The sequence below is a fragment of the Sturnira hondurensis genome, unplaced genomic scaffold, assembly GCF_014824575.4.
Source record: "Sturnira hondurensis isolate 20B ecotype Veracruz unplaced genomic scaffold, ASM1482457v3 Scaffold0016433, whole genome shotgun sequence".
In the NCBI taxonomy this organism is placed as follows: Eukaryota; Metazoa; Chordata; class Mammalia; order Chiroptera; family Phyllostomidae; genus Sturnira; species Sturnira hondurensis.
In genome coordinates this window covers 277191-302320 of record NW_028089064.1, presented here as the reverse complement: position 1 = coordinate 302320, position 25130 = coordinate 277191, and the positions used below count along the sequence as shown (strand labels likewise).

Below are 25130 nucleotides of genomic sequence, written 5' to 3'. Positions count from 1 at the left end.
AGTGATTATGACCCCGTGATTCCAATTCTGGGAATCTATCTGAAGAAAACAAAGCACTATTTTGAAAGAACATAAGCACCTCTATGTTTATTACAGCATTATTTACAATCACCAAATACGGAAGCAACCTGTCCAGTAGCTGATGAGATGATAAAAGAACTATGGTGCATTTAGACAATGGATTACTACTTGTCTATAAAAAAGAAGAAAGTGCTACCCTTTGCAATAGCATAGTGGACCTGGAGAATAGTATGTTTGTGAAATAAGCCAGTCAAAAGAAGACAAATTTTATATGATTTCACTTATATGTGGAATCTAATGAACAATCTGAATGAATAAACAAAATAGGGATAGACTCATAGATATACAGTAGGCTGAAAGCTCTGGGGCAGGGGTTGGGTTAGTTGGGTAAGGGAATGATCAAAAAGAAAAACGACTCATGGACATGGGCAACAGTGTGATGATGGTGAGGGTACTGAGTGGGTGGATGTGGAAGAGAGTATAAAGTGTGATGAAAAAAATAAAATTCAAAATTTACAATAGCATAGCCCTGGCTGGTGTGACTCAGTGGATTGAGTGCCATCCTGGGAACCGAAGGGTCAATAGTTCGATCCTCAGTCAGGGTATATGCCTGAGTTGTGGGCCACATTGACAGCAGCAGATGCATGAGAGGCAACCATACATTAATGTTTTTCTCCCTGTGTCCATTCCTTCCCCTCTCTAAAAACAAACAAACAAACAAGCAAATAAATAAATAATATTTATTTTTAAATATATGTATTTATTAATTTTTTTAGAGAGAAAGGAAGGGAAGGAGAAAGAGAGGGGGAAACATCAATGTGTGGTTGCCTGTTGAGCACCTCAAACTGGGGACCTGGCCTGAAACCCAGGCATGTACCCTGACTGTAAATGAAATAAGTGACCCTTCGGTTCACAAGCCCATGCTCAATCTTCTGGGCTACACCAGCCAGGGTTAAAAATTCTTTACAAAAATGAAACCAGTAGCATAGATAAATATCAACACAAGCTAATCAGAAGAAAAGAAAGACAAATATTACTTACATGAAATGAACCAATTCCTAAAATACCAAAACTCACACAAGAATAAGCAAAAATTCTAATATTCCATTCTCTATTAAGATACCATATCAACAATTGATTACTTTTTAAAATATGCAACACCAGGCCCAGATATTTTTACTGTTGACTTCTACCAGATATTTAAAAATGAAATAACAATTCTTTATAACTTTTCCACAAAACAGAAGCAGAAGAACCTCTTCTTAACATTCCATGTGGCTAGCAAACTCCCATACCAAAACCAGAAAAAAAATTATAGAAAGAAAAAACTATGCAACAAAAATGTTTTCAACACAGACCAAAATTAGTCAAGAAAATTTTAACAAGTAGAATCAAATGGTTCATAAAATTATTATACATCACAGCTATTTGGGATTTAACCTAAATAATCAAGGGTGGCCAAGATTTAAAAGTCAATTAATGTAATTTATTACCTTGAAAGGCTACAGAATATCAAATGATAAACTAATAAAAATCTTTTTAAGTTATATTTTATTTATTATGCTATTACAGTTGTCCTTATTTTTCCCTTTGTTCACTCCACCCAGGCCCCACACACACACCCTCGGGCAATCTCCTCACCATTGTTCATGTCATGTCCATGAGTCATACATGTAAGTTCTTTGACTACTCCATTTCCTATACTGTACTTTATTTACATCCTCATGGCTATTCTGTGACTTCTTATTTGTACTTTTTAACCCTCTCACCTCTTCACCCAATACTCCACAACCCCCTTCCATTCAGCAACCATCAAAACACTCTCTATATACACAGTTCTGTCTCTCTTCTTGTTTGCTTAGTTTGTTTATTTTTAGTTTCAATTATTGACAGGTACATATTTATTGCCCTTTTATTGTTTATATATTTTATATTTTTCTTAAATAAGTCCCTTTAATATTTCATATAATAATGTATTTTTTTTTGGGTGATGAGCTCCTTTAGTTATTTTCTTCTCTGGGAAGCTCTTTATCTGCCTTTTGATTCTAAATGATAGTTTTGCTAGGTAGCAAAATCTTGGCTGTAGGTGTCTGCTTTTCATGACTTTGAATATTTCTTGCCAGTCCCTTATAGCAGAGTTTCTTTAGAGAAATCAGCTGAAAGTCTTAAGGGAACTCCTTTGTAGGTAATATCTTTTCTCTTGCTGCTTTTAAGATTCTCTGTTTATCTTTAACCTTTGGCATGTTAATTATGATGTGTCTTTGAGTGGGCCTCTTTGCATTCATCTTATTTGAGACTCTGTGCTTCATAGACTTGAATGACTATTTCCTTCACCAAATTAGGGAACTTTTTTTCATTATTTATTTTTTCAAAAAGATTTCTAATTTCTTCTTTCTCTTCTTTTTCAGGCATCCCTGTGATGTGAATGTTGTATTGCTACAGCTGTTCCAGAAGATGCTCATACTATTCTCATTTCCTTTGGATTTTTTTCTACTTATTGTCTTAATTTGTTGGCTTTTGTTTCCTTATGTTTCAAATCATTAATTTGATTTAATTATCTACGGGCTTTAACATTTGGGAAAAATGCAACATCATTTGTGAGGGTTCTCTGCCCACTGAGTCCCCCTGGCCACCACAGATGAGAATAAGTCTACCAAGACATGATCTGCTTAAGGAGAAAAGGTGACCAATCTCTGAAGAGAAAGGGCCAGGAGCCTGTCCTCAGTGGGCTCTTATTGGGTTCAATTTGCACAGGAATATAGGTAAATCTCATCAGTCATTGTGAGGCAATAATGATCAAACAATAGATGACATTCAAAGAACTATGAGGACTTATTCTGAGTCAGTGCCAAATAGCTAAAGGGCGATAAAATTTGGGGGAAACAAACTCATTCTCTGCCAGACCCTTATCATTTAAATTGAGGGTATTAGCAAAGCAAGTTTCATAGGATTTTATGCATTCTTTCTCAGGACTGATTACCCTGGGGAACCCACCCTTTCCAGCACAGGCCCACAGCCACCTCCACCACTGTTTCAAGCTTAAAACAGGCAGGGGAATTAAGGCCACCAAGAGATTAAGAGATTTCTTGCAGGCAGATTGAGGGCTCAGGCTATGTCAAAGCCAACAGGCAAGGGTCCATCATCCCCATTTTCTATAGCCCCTTAAGTCCTTCCCTGAGGGCCCCATCATGACCATGCCTATCTTAGGTTGTCTCTCCTTTGAGGGATCTTACCTGTCATTGGCTAACCAGTCATCTGCCTGGGCCAAGCAGAGTGAAGTAAAGGGGGGCAGAGGTGGTACCCCTACCAAGAAGATAAGCTTTGTCTCCTTAGTGGCTTATGGTCCCAAGGTCTCCCACTCAGTCTTAGCCATGGGGGTTACATCTTCTGATCCCAGTTAGGGTGGTACCCAACAATGACTAATAATACATTTAAAGTAACTGCACTAACCTTAAAGACTTTTCAAAAAACTACAGCTTGCATACTTAATGGTGAATAAAATCAGATATTTTTTCTCTAAAATCAGGATCAAGGCAAGAGGATGGCCCCTATCACCACTCCTGTTCAACACAGCTCTGTGAATCCTAGCTGATGCAGCTGATAAAAATAACATAACATTATTTCTAGATAATATGATTATCTATGTATAAGATTCCAAATCATAAAAAATTGAATTAATAAGTTATTCTTATAGATTTAGAATTCAGGGTTAAAGTAAAATAATCATTTTTTCTATATACTAGCATGAGTATTTAGAATTTAAAATTAAAAAAATATGGTTACTTCAGAACCAAAAATACAAGAAAAATACTCATGTATAAAGCTAACAAATATGTTAATGAATTATTTTTAAAATTTTATAAACTCTAAAGGATTATATTATGTAAATAAATAGAGAGAAATGTTGTGTGCATGGATGGAAAGATTTAATTTACTAAGGTGTCAGTTATTCCCAAATTCATCTAGTGATTTAATACAGTTGTAATCAATATTAAGGAACATGATTTTGTAGGTATAGACAAATTGAATCTAAAGTTTCCATTGGAAAACAAAAGGCTTACCATATATAAAATAATACTAAAAAGAGAACAACATGTGGAGACTGATATAACCTGAATTTTGTCAGCAATCTCAAGAGAATTTCCACCTTTGCAAACCTTATTTATTTTTTAGAGATATAGAGGATATGTAACATGCTTTATTCCAAAGTTTGCTCAATAAAATGTACTATAACAAATGCCTGAGGAGAATATTTAATACATATATTTGAAATGACCGTATGATTTAATTTTTTATGTTCTAATATCTTGTTGAACTTAAAATGTTACACCAACTTTGCATTTGTTAGATAAACCTCAATTTCATCATGGTGTGTTATCCTTTTAAATATTGTTATATACTTTTTTCCTCAAATTTTAAAAGTTACAATATTTACATATAATTTAAGTTATGTATTACATAAGATATGTATGCATATATTTTTATACCAGTATATACACATCAATAGCTATTTTATACTTTGCATAGCAATCCACTATTTATTTATATATTTGTTCAAATATTTTGAGCTTTGATCATCAAGTGTTTCACATGGTGCTTATACCCCTTTGACGTGCTCCTATCTATACGTGTCAATATGTGTGTTTTTTCTTTACTGAGCACTTCCTATTTTCTGACACTATAAGATGATCAATGTTCATCATATGTATTTATTTTCCCAGTTTGAGAATAAGCTCCTTCTGTGAGAAACACATTTCTTTCATTGATGGATATATTTAGCAGTTTTGCTGCTACTGGAGTGTCATTTCTTTTAGCCCCATTAGCTGAGAGAACACAGAAATGTGTGTGTGTACTAAACTATGTATATGCATATATTTACAAATATGTATTTATGTAACTATGCATAGATTAAGCCAATAATAGTTTCTTTCTGACTTCTCAAACTTAATCTATTGCCATATGGATCTTTGTAGCCTCCTCTTCCTGCTTATCTGTAAATCTCCACTCTAATATTTAGAAACTTAGCTTCCACCATCTATCATCTATTAAAATAATATTTCAATTCCAGTATTTATGAATAGAAGTATCAGAATTTATACCTGCATGCAGGTTTTGTGCGAACATAAGATTCAAAGCATCAGATAAATACTCAATGATACCTTCACTGGATTTTATGAAAAAACTGCTTAACTTTGTAAGAAATTGCCAAAGTAGCTTTCAAAGTGAGTATAAAATTTTGTTTATAAAAGCAAGGTTCTTAGGAAGGAAGGAAGGAAGGAAGGAAGGAAGGAAGGAAGGAAGGAAGGAAGGAAGGAAGGAGGAAAGGAAGAGAAAGAAAGAAAGGAAGGAAGGAAGGAAGGAAGGAAGGAAGGAAGGAAGGAAGGAAGGAAGGAAGGAAGGAAGGAAGGAAGGAAGGAAGGAAGAAAAGCAAGGCTCTGGCCAATGTGGTTCAGTTGATTGGAGTGGCATCCGAAAAAACAAAGGATTCAATGCCTGGGTTGTGGGATCAGTATCTGGTTGGGGCAGGGAGAGGAAACCAATAGATGCTGTTCCTTCACATCAGTGTTTCTCTCCCTCTCTATTTTCCTTTCCCTCTCTCTAAATCAGTAAGAGTTTTCTCAGGTGAGGATAATAAAAAATAGACAATAGATAGATAATATAGATAGATAAAAATAGATAATAATAAATAGATAAATAAAAAGTTACAGGGATTTTGACTGATATTACCTTAGTGTGAGATTTTTATTATAACCTGGTTAATAGTTGGGTCGTATGCTTTTAAAAATATTGTAAATTTAAAAATGCTGTTCACATTCTATATTATACTAATTTCAAGTGTATAGCATAGTAATTAGTCATTTATATGATTTATGAAGTGATTTCCCACAAAAGTCTATTACCCATTCTGCACAATACTTATCTGTTACAGTATTATTGACTGCATTCTTATGCTGCACTCTAGATCCACACACTATTATTTTTTTTTCAGAAAGCGAGAGAACTGGAGAGAGAGAGAAAAACACGTTCATTTACTATTCCACTTACTTATGGAATCATTGGCTGATTATTTGTATGTGCCCTGACTGGAGATAGAATCCTCAACCTTGGCATATGGGAATGACAGTCTAACCAATGAGTACCAGATTAGGGCCATGTGACTATTTTTAACTGACAATTTTTACTTCTTAATTACTTACCTTTTTCACCTAGCTCCCTAATCTCTCATCCTACATATTTATTTTGGTTTTAATTATTCATTTTTATTTAGACTCCATGTGTAAGTGAAATCATATGGTATTTGTGTTTCTCTGACTTGTTTCACTTGGCATACCATCTAGGTCTACCCATGTAGTTGCAAATTATAAACTTTAATTATTTTTTACTACCAAGCAATGTTTCATTATGCATGTTCGTGTTACCATCTTCATCCAATCATCTATCAGTTAACACTTAGGTTGCTTTCATATCTTGGCTATTGTATATGAAATGTTCTTCTTTGTCTTTTGTTATAGCCTTTGTATTAAAGTTTATTTAATATAATATAAGTATTGTTTCCCCATGTTTTTTCATTCTAATTTGCATGAAATATATTTTTATAGGCATTTAATTTTAGTATCTATGCATCCTTTGATCGGAAGTGGGTCTACTGTAGGCATCATATATATGGGTCTTGTCTTCTCCATTTTGTCACCCTGTCTTTTGATTGGAGAAAATTCACCAATTTATGTACATACAGTAATTATCCATAGGTATGCACTTATTGCCACCACATTGCCTATATGTTTATCTTTTCTTTCTGCCTAAGAAGTCTTTTTAACATTTCTTATAATACTTATCTGGTGATAATCAAATTTAGCTTTTGCTAATTTGGGAATATGTTTATATTTCCTTTGATGTAAGTGATAACTTTGCTAGTTTGAACAATCATGGTTATGGGTCCTTGCTTTTTATCACTGAATATTTTGTGCCAATCCTTTCTGGCCTGAAAAGTTTCTGTTAGATCTCCTAAAAGTATTGTGGGAGCTCCACTGTAGGTAAATAATAGCTTTTCTCATTACTTTTTAAGATTATTTATTTGTCTTTAACCTTTGGCATCTTAATTATGATGCTTCTCATCGGTCTTATTGTTGGACTTTCTGGGTTTATCTTGTCTGGAACTCTGTGCTTCCTGGGCTTGTATGGCTATTTCCCTCACGAGATTAAGGAAGTTTTTAGTCATAATTTTTTCAAATGAGTTTTCAATCCCTTGCTCTCCCTTTTTTTCTGGTATCCCCAATGAGAATGTTGGTACATTTCATGACATCCCATAATCTCCTTAAACTATGCTCATTCTTTGTATTCTTTTTTTCTTTTTGCTGTTCTTATTGATAATTTCTGCTGCCTTTTCTTCCAATTTGTTGATTCAATCCTCTGCTTTATCCAATCCACTATTGCTTTCCTCTAATGCATTTATTTAAGTTTTTACTGAGTTCTACCACACCTCCTAGTCTGGGCAGTGTGGTCTTATGTAGTAGGTGTTCTGTGGGGCCAAGTGACACAATGCCCCTGGTCACCTCAGCTGCATGCTCCAGGTTTATCCCTTGAATGGGTTGTATATGTCTTCCTGTTGGAATAAACCTTGATTGTTGTTGGTACATCAGTGAATGGGATTGACCCTGAGATTGACTGGCTGTGAAGACTGGGCATAACCAAAATGCACAAGCTGTAGCATAGGGTCTGACATCACAGAGTGGGATTCACTATAGTGTGGCTTTTGTGTCTACCATCTCCACACTTGGAGGGTGTCATAGTAGAGTTAATTGGCTCGTGCTCTTGTTTGGTCTGAGCCAGCCACCAATGTGCTGGTTCTGGAGTCTCTTATGAAGCACCTTGGTGCAGGTCCATGTCAGCTACTGCCTGAGCTTGACTTTGGACCACCTGGTAGGACCTAATCTACAAAGCGATATTCAATTGGTGATTACCTCTGCTCTACCCCTTGGTGCCTGGGAATGGCTTTGCTTCAAACCAAGACGTAATGTCCTTTATACCAGGGGCTGCTTAGAAAGAGGTACAGAGCATGCCAAGACCAACTGGTGCTGGTTTTTCTTTTTAGAGATTTTTAGGGAAATTCACAGTGTGGGCCAATCAATGCAGGTGACTTGTGAGGAATAGCAACTTAAAAAAATTTGGGCCAGTGTTTGGATTGGGTAAGGAAGGTTTTCAAGAATTAGCAGAGTGGGCAAGTTTGATGAAAACTTAGATTTAGCTCCTGTCTGTACTTGCTGGCTGGGTGGGGAGAGGGTTTGGCAGTTTAATCTGAGAGAGCTACCCTCCACCTTGAAAGCTAGAACATTCAGTTATTTTCTGTATATCCCTGGCACTTTTCAAACTGCTGCCACAGCACTGGAGCTCAGAGCAAGTAAGTTTATCAGCGAATAAGTCTATAAGTGGGCCCTTCCAGAGGAAAGCCCAAGAATCCAGCTGCCCTCCATTTCACCCAGACAAGTCCCCACTGATTTTCCCAATCAGATGTTGCAGAGAATCCTCTTCCTGGCACTGGTGTTCTGAGCTGGGAAACCTGGTGTGGGCTGGAACCTATCTCCCCTGAGGGAGGACCTCTGTGGTTGAGATACCTCTCCAAATTCTCAACTGCCACATTTGGGTCTAGGACCAACCTGTTTCACATCTGCACTGCTTCTACAAATTCCAGTATGTTCTTAGTTATAAAAGTTATGTTAATCTAGTCCTCAGGTGGTTCTCACGTTTTTTTAAAATAATTTAGTTGTAATTTTGATGTGGTCATGAGAGGAGTTGAGTACAGCATTAACCTACTCTGAAAGTTTGACCAGTAGTAACCTGAGTTGGATTGTGTATGATGTTTAATATATCTGCAGGTGGCAGAGCGTTAACTTCCTCTTGTGTTCTGATTTTTTAAATCTTTCTTCTTAGGGGGGTGGATTTTCCTAACTCCTTTGCTTCCTCAGATAGAGTATTCATCTTGCAGGTTGTTTAACTGTAATCCAGTTATACTGAAGCCCTATACATGTGCTAGTAAATTGTGTGGGTAAATGCAGTGTTATATAATCTTATGATTAAGTCTCTGTCTTCTAGTAGTTGGTATTACTGAGTTCTTCCCTTCACGAATGTTTCACATAATTGTTTATTGCCTTAGTTACAATAGAAAGGTGCACTAGCGAGATGGACACTTTGGTTGGAACACCATCCTGTACACCAAAACATTGCAGGTTCGATTCCTGTTCAGGGGACATACCTAGGTTGCAGGTTCGATCCCTGGTCAGGGTGCATACAGGAGGAATCTGATTGATGTTTCTCTGTCAAATAGTTGTTTATGTCCCTTCACCTCTCTCTAAAATCAATAAACATATCCTTGGATGTGAGTTTAAAAGAAAAAGAAAAAGAGGCTAGCATACACTGGAATAGAATAATTATATTTTACCTAGGTTGTCTAAGATTCTGTTTAAGTTTTTGCTATTGCTGATTAGGACTTTGTTATGGAGAATAGTCTAGAACAATTTCAAGGTGGCTTTTGCTCCCCCACACCTCCTCTGTCCCAAAGAAGAGGATTTTTTCTTTGTTCTTTAACATGAGGACCTGGTGATGCTTGGGGAAATTAATTGCTTAGCTGTGGATGCTCAAACAATAAGTCTGAATGTTTAATTTAAATTTAATTAGTATACAAAATAAAGTTTCTGGTAATAGAATGCTAAACTTTATTGCCACAAATCCTTCATATTATAAAATAAAATTATATATTAATCTTTAGACTTATTTTCAAGTTTTTATTTAAATTTTTTTATTTTTGTCCTCCTCACCTAGAATTTTCAAAACACTTATAGTACTTTATCTGTGTTAATGGTTTTATGATCTTCAAGCTAACTTAAATATTCCTTCATAATACAATTTTGGGAACCATCCTGCCTGGTTTCAGGAGCTGTAACTTTTCCAACAGGTGAAAAGGCCCCATGGCTAGGAGATCTTGGGACCATAAGCCACTAAGTAAACAAAACATATCATCCTAGCAGGGCTGCAGCCTCTAACCCCTTTATTTCACCCTGCTTGGCCCCTGGAGGATGGCTGGATAGTCAATGTTGGGTAAGATTCCTCAAAGAAGGAACAACCAAAGCAAGCACAGTCACAAATGGGGCCATCAGGGAAGGACTTATGGGGCTGTGGAGTAGAGACAAAAAAAACTCACCTCTTGGATTTATCATAGCCTTAGTCCTCATTCTATCTGTAAAAAGTCTCCTAATCTCTCGGCTCCCTTGCTTCCCCCACCTGAGTCAGAAATAATGCCAAAGAGGGGTGCAGCCCTGTGTCAGAACCAGCTGTTCCCAATGGGGGACGATCAGGCCTAAGAAAGAATGCATAAAGTCCTGTAAAGCCTGCTTTGTAAAGAATTTCCTCAATTTAAATGAAGGGCCTAAGCACAAAATAAGTTTGTTTCCCAAGATTTTACAGCTGATTAGTGTCACCCTGGCTACCAGACCCTGACTCAAAAGGACCCCTGGGATCCCAGAATTGTTATAAGTAAACCATAAATCCTTTCTTTGATATGCATACCTATGTAAGCTAAACTTAACACAAGCCCTTTGAGAGGGGGCCTTAGTGCCTTTCTCCTCTGAGATTGGGCAGCCTTTCCTCCCCAAGCAGATCATGCCTTGGTAGACTTATTTTCATCCACAGCAGCTGGGGAGCTCTGCTGGACAAAGCTCCCCCACAATACAATATTTAAAAAGGCACGTATGTTGTGCATTGGAGCACCATTTTAAAAATCCACTAAACTAAAAGTTCTACAATATTCTTCCAATCAATAATTTCAGTATTAGTCATTCACTTGATTATTTATTTTTATTTTTTGAATATTTTATTTATTTATTTTTAGAGAGGGAAAGTGAGGGAGAAAGAGAGGGAGAGAAACATCAATGTGTGGTTGCCTTTCATGCACCACTACTAGGGACCTGGCCTACAAGGCAGGCAAGTGACCTGACTGGGAATTGAACCAGTGACCCTTTGGTTTGCAGGCCTGCGCTCAATCCACTGAGCCACACCAGCCAGGTTGATTGATTATTTTTATTATAAAAATTTTATAATACAGTTTTAAACAAATTTTACTTCTATTTTTAATCTCTAAAATACTGAAGTGGCCCACACAGAAGAAAATAATTATGTAAATAAAATAAGACATAAAAATTATTGAGGGTTCATGGTATGTTAAGCAGTTTTTGAAAACTTTGTATATATTCACAAGGTCACTTGCCACAATAAGTCCATAAGTATGAAATTTAAAGATGAGAAAAATGTGGAACATAGAACAATGGCTCTCTAACATAATTTTCCCAAGCTAGACATTTACTTAGGTAGTAGAATTCCAATCCTTCTTTGAAAACAGTTGCATGTATTTCTATGTGATTCTGTTCTAACCAGTGGAATATAATTATTAGTGGCATCCTAAACTTGCTTAAAAGTAAATTGTTTACCATCCTATTATTCTTTCTAATTCTCTATGCATGTTAAAAAGCAGCCTATATCAAGTCCAGTTTTGACCATAAAGAATGAGACAGTATCAATAAGGATAAAATTACAAAAAGATCTTGGTACCATGAAAGACCTTACTGAGCAGATATGCCTTCTTATGTACTGCTTCATGCTGCTCAATTCTAGAATATTCTGTAACTGGGAAATAATCACTATTCTTAGCTAAGTCACTGCAATGTTTTTTTAAATGTTTTTTTTTTTTTTTTACCATATCTTATCTTATAGCCTAATGTATTGCTCTAGTTTACTCAGCTAGTGAGAGAAGTGCAAATGAAAACTCCAAACACAGAAGTTTGATTGAAAAACTGGAGATCATAATCAGTACATCATATTTTCTAAAGGGGTGTTGAATGAATGGTAATTCTTCTCACACTTTATCACATTCTGGCTCTTTCCTATTCCACTTTGCATGCATATACTGACTTCTAAACATATCTTAAAATGGATCTTAGCTTCTAAGCAAAACTTGGTGTCAAAATTATAGGAGTTTGGGAAAAACATATTTCCCGTAATTTTAGAAATTCCTAAAATAACTCATTGGTGGGTATAAGTCAATTTCACTTTAATCAGCTTTTCTGATTATATGACATTTTAGATTATTCAGGAAACAGAAGAGATGTGTTTTTTTCACAGGGATAAAACTATCCATCCAAATCAATTTATATGCTACAAATATGGAAACTTAGCAGGTGCAAAATTATTATCTTTAAATTATCATTATTCTGAAAGATTCGCAATATAAACCATCACTTTTGAACATACTATAGAAACAATCCCTTTGGCAAATATTGAAACTTTATAAAACATATAAAATGAGATTGTGAAATATTTCAAACTCTAACAGAAAACTAAGGTTATGTTTATATAATTTTAAGTTGAAGTTCATCTTATTTATTTTGTATATTCAGAATATAAAGTTGTAATTTTATACAGATTACTGTGAAAATTAATAAATAAAAATACACACTATGATTCTAATTTTTGATATATATTTTAAATTTTTACAATAAAAGCACTTTGCTTCATTCTTTTCTCTAAGAAATGTTTATATGTAGCTATTATATTTAATCGGTTTTATTTTGTTTAGACAATTGTTTTTATTGCAATTGTCACTATTTTAGGCTTTGCAGTTGCAGTCCATATGGTCTCTACTGCATCTACTTGATTCTGCCAATGGACTGTGAAAATTTCTGTGGATGATACATAAGTGGATGACCATAGCTGTATTCAGGAACATTTTATTTACAAAAATAAGTAATGATCTGTGGTCATAGTTTGCTGACCTTTGATTTAGACCAGTGCTGTCCAGTAAAACTTTCTGCAAATGTTTTATAAGTGTATTGTACAGTATGGGAGCCACTGGCCACATTTGACTAGCACTTGAACCGTGCATAATGCTATTGAAAAACTAAATTTTAAAAATCATTTAAAGTAATCATTTAAATGTAAATGTAAATATAAATGACTACATATGGCTAATGACTATTTGACAAAGTTTGCCATGTATATTTAATATTAATTAAAACTAAATGCAAGTAAATTAATTCAAAATATTTTACATTGTTTTTATTCCTTTTTTTGATGCTTGAGTTAGTGAAAAATTAGACACAAGAATTTTTTTCCCAAAAGTATGTAAAACTCTGAAGATCCCTGCAAGACTTAGATTTAGTGTTTAAAGAACATTTCCCTTAAAAGATTTTGTGATATGACTCAACATTTCAGAATCTTTCAAAGAAGAGGTTATTTATATTTATCAAAAATTGTTCATTCTTGACAGATATTTCTTACATTTTAAATTTTTTTATTTTTGTTCAAGTACAGTTGCATGCAATTTTTCCCACCACTCTGCCCCAACCCCTGCCATCCCCATTTCCCTCCTCTGATTCCACTCCACCTTGGTTTTATCCATGTGTCCTGTATAGTTGTCCTTGAATTCTCTTTTCCCCTTTTCTCTCCCCTTCCATCTCCCCTCTGGTTACTGTTAGGTTATTCTTAATTTCAATGTCACTGGTTATATTTTGCTTGTTTGTTTGTTTTGTTGATTAGGTTCCACTTAAAGGTGAGATCATATGATATTTATCTTTCACCACCTGGCTTATTTCACTTAGCATAATGCTCTCCGTTTCTATTCATGCTGTCACAAAGAGTAGGAGCTCCTTCTTACTTTCTGCTGCAGAGTATTCCATCATGTAAATATACCATAGTTTTTTGATCCATTTGTTTACTGATGGGCACTTAGGTTGCTTCCAGCACTTGGTTGTTGTAAATTGTGAAACTATAAACACTGGGGTGTTGTTTTCTTATACTTTTAAATTTTGGATTGCAATTCCTTTGCAATTTTTTGTCAGTGGACTTTATATGTATGTTTACCTTTATTAATCATTTAACTAGCCATGTCAACCTCACTTAGTAAGGCTAAATAAATGCTAGGTTCTATATTCATGGCAATTATAGACAATTGAAGAAAGGGTTTCTTGAATAAATTCTTAACTTATTTTTTTATTTAAGAGTTTCTGACATAGTGCTTACTATATACCTACTACTGTTTTAATGGTTTACAGTATCTTTAAATATGGATAAAAATAATGATTCTATTTATATTTAATGCTAAGTACTATTTTTCATTTAAAACAATTAAAATCTTCCACATTACCTCATGCTCTCTCTAAACTCTGCTAGGGAGCTTGGGTTTTAATAGTCAGTCCCAAAACCATTGGTACAAATTTTGAGTCCTGGGTGATTAACAACACCATAGAATTATTATACTGGCCTGAAAGCCTCAGGATGTTTTTACATCAGAAGGAAAAGCTTCTATTCTCTTCAACCCACTATAATTCTTAAATTTATCATTGTTATATAGGGTAGGAAAAATAGATTTTCAATTCATATGGAAAATAATATGCTATTTTATAAATAATTATATAAGAATGGAGGGACGTGGGGAAGACTGTGGGGTGGGCTGGAATGGGAGTAAAAGTCAGAAAACTGTACTTAAACAAAAATTAAAATAAAATAAAAAAAAGAATAAAGTGTTTCATGCACTTGCAATTATAAACCTACTTTTTCCTCACTCTGTATGCTAGAAAAAGTAATAAGAACATACGCATATTTAGAAAGAGTGACTGTTCAAACTCATACAACATGTACACATACATGTCACCACAAAGTCAAATGAATTCCAAATTCAAATATTTAAAAAAGAAAAATTGAAATGTCTTTTATTTGATTACTTTTTTACTTATAAAAAAGTAGATATCACTAAATACCATTTCCTAACAATAAGAGAAAATGTTTTACTTGTAATTTAGTAATTATTTTGGTAATTTGTACATTGTTAATATTATTACATAATGTTTACCAATTCCTAATTTCGAGTCAATTTAAGAGTTTTGATTCCTCCTGAATGAAAATATGTTTCCCATCTCTTTATGACCCACTCTATTTCTCTGCTCAACATACTATTGTCCAGAATATAAATATATTGCATAATCATAGACATCTAATTGTATTTTAGATGTCTATTGAAGTTATATATATATATGAATATATATATGTTATATATATAAATTATATATATATAAGTTATATATATAATTTATATATATATATATGTTTAATTTTATAAAAATTTTAAATTTTCAGAAAGTTTTCAATTATTATTTTTAATTTTATTCAGTTTTGGTCAGAATGAAAACTTTTATGTTTTCAGTCATTTAAATTTTATTGAGACTTATTTTATGGCCTAAAATGTGGTGTAATATCTCCCGAAAAAAGAAAGAAATGCCTGGACTGTGCTATTATTGGATTCATTCTGCTGTGAAAACTGTTCAGTCATATTTAAAGATACAAGTACTAAAACTGAAAGTAAAAATTTATATGCTTTGATAACAATTTAACAGGATAATTTTATGTCTGTTCTCAACTATGAAAAAACGTATTTTATTCCATATGTCTTTCATTTTGTGATTTTTCTATGATTGCCTTTTATTGTTTTTTTTAAGTAATGGCTTGTGATAGGTTGAATATATGTTTCATTTCTACATAGACATAATGAAAAGTTTGAACATTATCATTCTTCACCAACAATAAAACGTCTTCAAATGTTTAATATTTAAAAAGATGACTGAATTCTTATTTATTTCCATTAAAATAAGACTGACCTCTATACAAACAAATTTAAGAGACATACTATTTTATGCTCAGTAACTACAGTCCTTAGTTTGTTAGACCCAGTAGTATCTTTAGATCGCCTGTGGTTTGAGTAAAAACACAGTACCAAAACATCCCTGGTACAAAATAAATTACTCATTCACATATTCTAATCATACAAGACAGTTAATATTTTAAAAGTTATGTACCTTTAAAACTACTAGCTAGATGCACAACCAAAATGTAGTAACTTTGTTTTATAAAAAATGTCTTCAGATTATTTGCCATAAATGATTCATTTCAACATGCATTTTCATCTTTTAAATAAACTACATTGACTTAAGTCTATTTCTTTGTAGCTTTCTAAGATATGATTAAAGACACACACAACTTCATTTTTAAACCTGCTACACTATGACTTAGCAACCTGCTAAACTATTGCCCCAAATAACAACCCTGCCATTATTTTTCAGATACAATCATATCATTTAAATTCCAGTTTTAGAGTAGGAGATTCACTGCCTTATTTTCAAAAAATGTTTCCTCCCCAAAAAGGTTAACAGATCATCCTGCCTAAATCATTCCATATATTGGAGAAATTTGAGATTTGTTAATCTTAAATGCTTTATTAAAGCTAACTATATGAGGAGATTTTTATACATTAAACACTTAAATTACTTCATAGAAAGATTATTTTCAATTCTAAAATATACTAGAGGTTTATATGAAGTCCAAGAGAACACAAGTATTTTCATCATGCAGCTATTTTTAGAAAAGACCTTTATCTTTCTACCACCCCTGAAATCCTAGGAAAATACTAAGATATGACACTATAAGTATTTGAGTAAATCATAGGTAGGACAAATATGTTGGAGAAAATTTTCAAATTTGTACATTTATTCTATCTCACATACCAGTTCTCACTTATATAAGAAATTGCAGGGACTTCTGCCAAGATGGAGGCATAGGTGGAAACACTGTGCCTTCTCCCACAGCCAAGTTTGAATACAACAAAGGTTTGGAGAACAAAGACACACCCAAAGACCAGAAAATTGAATTACACGGAAGTCAGACAACTACGAACCCTTCAATGGGGACGGTAAGAGGGGTGGAGCCAGCAGCTAAGCAGGGTCGGACAGGACAGATCCCCCTGACCTAGGCGCACAGGCAGCCCGGAACCAGACGGGGTGTGGGGCACACTGACCTAGGTCGCACATTCGCACACAGTGAGACAGACCACGCAGGCCCCAGGGGGTGAACCCAGTGGTGGAGGGCTGATGGCGGTGGCACACTCGCGTGCAACACTCGCGTGCAACACTCGCGTGCAGTGGAACGAAACGTGTGGGCCCGGTGACGGTGGTGGCTGCGGGGCTGGTGGGGGCCTCGGTGGCTGGCGGCAGACGGGACACAATTGTTCCTCTTTGACCCCGCCCCCACATACAACATCACAACCCATCCATTTAGTTGCCCTGCTCTAGTGAACACTTAGGGCTCCGATCCTGCTACAGAACAAGCATGAACAGCCCAAAAGATGGCGCAAGAAGAACTCAAAGTCCCAGAGCCAATAACTCTCAGCGACCAAGAAACTGTCAGCCTTTCAGAAGCACAATTCAAGACACTGTTTATCAGGATGCTCACAGAACTGGTACATTATAGTCACAAATTAGAGGAACATATGAAGGCTAAACTAATTGAAATGAAGGGAGATGTCCAGGAAACCAATAGTGATGGAAAGGAAACTGGGACTCAAATCAATGGAATGGACCAGAAGGAAGAATGAAACATCTAACCAGAAAGGAATGAAGAAATGAGAATTCAAAAAAATGAGGAGAGGCTTAGGAACCTCCAGGACATCTTTAAACATTCCAACATCCGGATTATAGGGGTACCAGAAGGGGGAAAGAAACAGCCACGAGTGGAAAACGTATTTGAACAAATAATAAAGGAGAACTTCCCCAGTCTGGCAAAGGAAATAGACTTCCAGGAAATCCAGGAAGCTCAGAGAGTCCCAAAGAAGTTGGACCCAAGAAGGAACACACCAAGGCACATCATAATTACATTAGCCAAGACTAAAATGAAGGAGAGAATCCTAGAAGCAGCAAGGGATAAGGGGACAGTCACCTACCAAGGAGTACCCATCAGACTGTCAGCGGATTTCTCAAAAGAGACCTTCCAGGCAAGAAGGGGCTGGAAAGAAGTATTCCAAGTCATGAAATCCAAAGATCTACAGCCAAAATTGCTTTATCCAGCAAAACTTTCATTTAGAATGGAAGGACAGATAAAGTGCTTCTCCGATAAGGTCAAGTTCAAGGAGTTCATCATCACCAAGCCCTTATTATATGAAATGCTAAAGGGACTTATATAAGAAAAAGAAGATGAAAAGTATTAACAGTGAAAGGACAGCAAACTGACAGTTATTAACAACCACACCTAAAACAAAAGCAAACCAAGAGGACAGCTAGATCAGGAATGGAACCATAGAAATGAAGAACACATGGAGGGTTAGAAATAGGAGGGTGGGAGGGGGAAAAGTGGGGAGAAGGCACAGAAAATAGCATAGATGGTAGGTAGAAAATAGATAGGGGGGAGGGTGAGAATAGTGGGGGAAATATAGAATCTAAAGAACTTGAGACACGTGGTTATAAACTAAGGCAGGGGGAATGGTGGGGGAGGGAGTGTGTGGGTGGAGGGGAATGAAGGGGGGAATAGAACAACTGTAATGGTATAATCAATAAAATATATTAAAAAAAGAAATTGCAATGACCACATTAAATACCATCGATTTCTAAATTCTAATGGGTCAAGAACTGGATGAGAGGAGAAGAAACAGAGAAAATGTTTGTTGACCTCAGAGGGAGATAAAGTGTCACACAGTGTTTTACATTTGAATCAATTACATTAGGTCCTTAGTTTTTATAAAGTTTTCATATTATCAGCCTTAGGAAAACAGTCAGTGGATATGAAGCAAATAAATACTGAAAACAGAAAATAACCACAGAATTGGGACATAGTGGAAGTAACAAGTGGAGTAATAATCGTAAGCAGCATGAAGGAAGCACATCTACTGTGAACATTGTGACTGTGCTAGATATAGACATGAGTATGTGTTTCTGTATGTGTATTTATGCATGCTTCCTCATATTGTTTGCCTATACATATATCATACAAAATTTATTCTTGAATTCATACTCAAATGATGCTGAAATTGGAGAGATATGGTTTGTTTAATGACATTACTTTTGAAGTCTTATATTCAAAATTTAGATAACACAAAAAACTATTCACTAGTACTTACTTCTAGCTCTTCCACGCTGGACAACTGATTGTAGAAAAGAGAGATGCTGCCAGTAACTATGCCTGTGGACACTACACCACTGGCAAGGATATCACTGGTCTTGTCCTAGACTGAATTCAGAAACTGGCTGACCAGTGCACAGATCTTCAGGGCTTCCTGATTTTCCACAGCTTTGGTAGGGGAACTGGTTCTGAATTCACCTCCCTGCTGATGGAGAGTTTCTCTGTAGATTATGGTAAGAATTCCAGAGTTTTGCCTTTACTCAACCCACCAGTTCCACAGCTATAGTTGAGCCCTAAAATTCCATCCTCACCACCCATACTACCCATACCACCCTGGGGCACTCTGTGACTTCATAGTTGACAATGAGGCCATCTGTGGGATTGGTTGTAGAAATCTCAATATTGAACGCCCAAGGTACACTAACCTGAATAGGTTGATAGGTCTAATTTGTCCTTCATCACTACTTCCCTCAGATTCATTGGAACTGGGAATGTCTTTTTGACCAAATTCCAGACCAACCTGTTGCTCTATCCCAGCATCCACTTCCCTCTGGCTACATATGCCCCTGTCCTCTCTGCTGAGGAAACCTACTATGAACAGCTTTCTCTAGCAGAGATCACCAATGCATGCTTTGTGCCAGCAAACCAGATGGTGAAATGTGATCCTCACCACAGTGAATCATGGGTTGCTGTCTGTTGTACCCTGGTGACATGGTTCCCAAAGATGTCAATGCTGCCATTGCTAACATCAGGACCAACTGTACCATCCAGATTGTGGACTGGTGCCCCAGTAGCTTCCCAGTTGCATTAATTCCTGCTGTGGTGCCTGGTAGAGACCTGGCCAACATACAGTGAGCTCCGTGCATGCTGAGCAACACCACAGAAATCGCTCACTTGGACCGCAAGTTTGACCTGTATGCCAAGTATGTCTTTGTCCACTGGTCCATGGGTGAGAGTTTTCTGAGGCCCATAGGGACATGGCTGCCCTGGAGAACGATTATGAGGAGGTTGGTGTGGATTCTGTTGAAGGAGAGGGTGAGAAGGGAGAGAGGAATACTAAACTTAAAATGTCATAGCAGTGCTGCTTTTACATGGAAGCTTATTCTGTTTTAAATGTTTAAATTTGTGGTTGGATCAGTTACTTTGTATATGCTCATGTACAGTTACTGGCCTGTGCTGTAAAAGACAATGCTTTGTTACAAACCCTCCAGTCCATTTTTCGGATGGGTTTGCATAAAAAAAAAATATCCCCTGTCTTAAATAAAAAAAAAAAAAAAAAAAAAAAAAACACAACTATTCACTAGGTGGTTCATTCATACGAAACCAAACAATCATTTCAGGACATTTGTATTTTATTTAACTTGTCATTTGCAAAATGCTTCATTTCTTTACTGAAGTAATTTGATAAGTGTGCAGAAATGAACATTTGAGTTTAATATTTTTTTAGTGTTTCATGACATTTTTTCCTATGATATGATCTGAAACATTTCAACACTGACATATAAAGAGAAAAGGGTAAGTTCATTTTCCATTTCTACTTAAATGTGTGAAGAGTACATATGCTTTCTATATTTTCCTTGTTTTTTAACAAGTTAAAATCTGCATTTCAATGTTTATTGTCATTCTTTAAGTAATTTTAATAAATATTTTAAGTAATTTAAAATATTTTATCAGCACATCATATATAAATTACCAAGTTCTCCCATAAATAAAAACATATGTTTATATATAGATTTATATAAAATAAAATATTTTCCCATTGCTTCTCAGCCTTTTGGCTAAGATCAAATATAGTATCTATTCTCATCAGTTTAAAATGCTGTCACTGAATTATTTTATATGGTGAGTCTACATTATTATATTTGTTACCTTACACATTCCACAATAGAATAAAACATATTTATAGTGAAAAGTAAGTTTTTATGGTAATTAATTAAGCTGTTAATCTTAAACATGGCATCCAAGATAACATAGAGAAGACAAGGAACAATTTGAATCACAGAGTTTTGTAATATTTTTACTGATAAGTTATTATCACCATCACAGAAGCAATTTATATCTTCTGTATAACTGAGTTAGGAGACAACACTTGAAGAGTCTTTACATCATTGAGACCATATCATTCATCTGTCTTCCCATTTTCTCCCAATTTGTTATCATCCATCTGGATAATGACATATCAGATAACTCACAAACACTCATTAGGAAAAATGGAAAGATGATAAAAATAAAACAAGAAAGGTAGGAGGTTGCTCACCTATAGGTGACTTGTCAGACTCGCAAAGAAAATAACCAGTTATTTTACCAGCAAAAGGAATTTATTCAATAATAGCAAAAAAAAATGCGATTCAGGATTGTCAAACAGTAGCTATGGGCAAAGTCCGAGGAGACAAAAGGAAGGTTAGCCTTTATGAGGTTTTAGAGGAAAGTGCGGAGGGTGTTATGAACAGAAGTCCATTGGAGGAAACAAGAATAAGAGGTTGGAGTGGTTTCACATCGGCTGTCCGCTGTGGTGAGGGTTTTGCTGCTGCAGCAGAGAGAGTGCTGTTTTATATATTTTTTAAAGTGCTGTTTTATATTTTCCCTCCTGTTTTATATTTTTTTAAAGCAAGACATGAAATTTATACACAATAAATGTTCTCCTTGTCAAAATCATTCTTTTTCTTCTTCCAGTTGGTTATGTTGACCGCAGTGAGTGGTCCGTGCACAAGAGCCTCCTCTCAAGGGGTTCGCAAAGCCATTTTAAGTGCATTTTCCTTTATTTTTACCCTGTCTTTGTAGGATAACCGTTTGAGTAGATTTTTTCCAGAAGCTCATTGCTTCTCATCATTCCTAACTAATTTGGACATAAACATTGTTTTCTTTAGTAAGTCATTAATTTTGTGTATTCAATATATGTTAAACCAAAAGTTTTCTCTCCAACATGTTTAGCACCGATTATCAAAGACACACACTTGTGCAGTTCATATACATCACATAAGAGTACATATGATATTTCTCTTACATATCAACAAAAGTGATAGATGATATATAGAGCAGATAAATATAAGAGAATAGGTGCTCTAAAGAACTTTTACTCAGAAGGTACATTTATGAAAATGAGGAGATCAAATGAAGACTGTCAGGAAATACATACATTACCATATGAATGAAGAGGTGCCTCATTAGAAGCTTCCTACATTTTATCACAAGACATTTATATTATATTTGAATATTTTGGTCAATATACTATATTGTCATAAATTTGACAAGATAGATAAATGGAAAATGTAAGTTTTACCTCATAGATTTTAAAATTGAATATTTTGGAGATTAAACCTTTGTCTGAGGTATCATTGCCAAATATGTTTTCCCAAACAGTTGCTTCTCTTTTTATCTTGATACTGTTTTCCTTAGCCATGTAGAAGCTTTTAATTTTGATGAGATCCCATTTGTTTATTCTTTCCTTTATATCCCTTGCTCTAGGGAACGTATCAGTAAAAATATTGCTGCGTGGAATATGAGATTTTCCTGCCAGAGCTCTCCTCTAGGGCTTTAATGGTTTAAGAACTCACACGACTCCACTCAAAGAAGACAAGCAACCCAATAAAAAATGGGCAGAGGACTTGAACAGACACTTCTCCAAGGAGGCCATACAGAGGATCCAGAGACACATGAAAAGATGCTCGATATCACTAGCTATCAGAGAGATGCAAATTAAAACCACAATGAGATACCACTTTACACCAGTCAGAATGTCTATCATAAACAAAGAAACAAACAAGTGCTGGAGAGGTTGTGGGGAAAAGGGGACCCTAGTTCACTCTTGGTGGGATTGCAGACTGGTACAACCACTATGGAAAACAGTATGGAATTTTCTAAGAAAACTAAAATTGGACTTGCTTTTTGACCCAGCAATCCCACTGTTAGGAGTATATCCTAAGAACCCTGAAGCACCAATCCAAAAGAACCTATACACTCTGATATTCATAGCTGCGCAATTTACAATAGCCAAAAGTTGGAAGCAACCTAGATGCCCATTGGTAAATGACTGGATCAAAAAGCTATGGTACATTTACACAATGGAATTGTATGCTGCAGAAAGAAAGAAGGAGCTCCTACCCTTTGCAACATCATGGATGGAACTGGAAAGCATTATGCTGAGCGAAATAAGTCAGGCGGTGAAAGACAAATACCATATGATATCACCATTAATAGGAATCTAAACAACAAAACAAACAAGGAAGCAAAATATGATGAAAGACACTGAAATATGGAACAGGCTGACAGGGACCAGAGGGGAGAGGGGAGAGAATCACAGGGGAAAAGGGGAAGGACTCACATGAACAAGTATAAAGGACACATGGACAATAACTAAGGTGGGGGGCGGAAATGGGAGGGGGGTGGAAACGGGAGGGAGGTGGGGAGCACTGGGCGGGGCAGAGCTGGGAATATAAGACAGAAAACTGTACTTGAACAAGAATTAAATGAAAATAAAAAATTTAAAAAATTAAAAAAAAAGAAATTCATGAAAAAAATAAAAAAATAAAATTGTAGGTGAAATTCATATAGCAAAGGTTTCCTTTCTGAGTGAACATTCAGTATATTTTATATTTTCACAATGTTGTATAATTCACAGTTCACATTGTTGGGGTACATTTTCCATAAGATCATTTAGTTATGTGAAGGCATTTCCTTCACTTCCTACTTTTCTGAATGTTTTTGTCATAGAAGCACTTCAGATTGTTTCAAATGTTTCTATTAACTGAGATGATTCTAATTATTTTTACCTTTGTACTCTGTTGTTTCATTTCTTAACTACTGATTATTTATACATTTTTTAAATTTTCTTTTGTTTTTGACTTATATCTTCTAGCTTTTAAAATATATTAAGAATTATTTTTGGCCTAACATGATCTATCCTGGAGAATGATTCTTACATATTTAGAAAAGCGTGTGTTCTGTTGTAACTGGATGGAATATGTAATATATGTCTGTAATACCTGGGTGGTGTACAGTTACATTAGTTGTCTAAGGCTTTAGTATCAAGCCACCACAAACTACATGCCTTAACCAACTCATATTTATTGTCTCATTTTTAGAGTTTAGAATTCCAAAATCAAGTTGTCAGCAGAATTATTTCCTTGCAAGGGCTATGAGAAAACATCAGTTCAATGCCTTTTCTGCAGCTCCTGGTGATTTTTGCTGGTTTCTTTGGTTTTGGATTGTAGAAGCTTCACTTCAATCTTTGTCTTCATGTGTGGTTTTTTTTGTTTTTTTTTTTTCAATTTTTTTATTTAATTATTTTTCAAGTACAGTTTTCTGTCTATTACTCCCATCCCATCCCACTCCCCATCCTCCCCCTCCCTCCCATTTCCACCCTTCTCAGTTGTTGTCCATGTATCCTTTATATAGGTTCCTCTAAATCCCTCCCTTATTTCCCCTGAAATTCCCTCCCCTCTCCCCTCTGGTCACTGTCAGCCTGTTCTCTATTTCAGTGTCTTTGGTTATATTTTGCTTGCTTGTTTGTTTTGTTGTTTAGCTTCCTGTTAGAGGTGAGATCATATGGTATTTGTCCTTCAACACCTGGCTTATTTCACTCAGCATAATGCTTTCCAATTCCATCCATGTTGTCTTCATGTTGACATGGTGTTTTGTCTGTACATGAAACATGTTTGAATACGTATTTCTTTTTGTTAAGTCACCAGTCATATTGCAACAGGGCTCAACCTACATTGATACAAGCTCATATTAACCTAATTAATTTACATCTATGACTCTATTTCTAAATAAGGTCACGTTCTGAGGTATTGGAATTTTGGACTTCCGCATATGAATTTTGGAGGGAACGTAATTTTACACATTATAATAGGATGGATATAGGCTAAATTCCTTATTGCTGAATTTTGAGGGAGCTCATTACCTAGCTACAATTAGCTGTTAAAACATCTTTTGGGTTTGGGGCAGGGCTCTTGGTGGAGGCCATGAGCCAATTAGTAGAATCTGTAGCCAGTTATTGAGCTACATGCACCAGATGCTGTGACCTCTTGAGCCTTTTTCCTGATCTTGTCAGACTATTCAGTTGTGCCAATCAACTCCGTGTTCTCTAGGGGTGAGACAGAAGGGGACTCTTGGGTTGTGTTCCATAA

At 35.5% G+C, this 25130-nt stretch overlaps 2 pseudogenes; both read left to right on the top strand.

Annotated features, from left to right (window-relative positions):
* The first annotated feature begins 439 nt into the window (after positions 1-439).
* On the top strand, positions 440-20078 carry LOC119000892 (tubulin alpha-1A chain-like; annotated as a pseudogene).
* A 682-nt stretch (positions 20079-20760) lies between these two features.
* LOC119000905 (uncharacterized) lies at positions 20761-20876 on the top strand (annotated as a pseudogene).
* The last annotated feature ends 4254 nt before the right edge of the window (positions 20877-25130 follow it).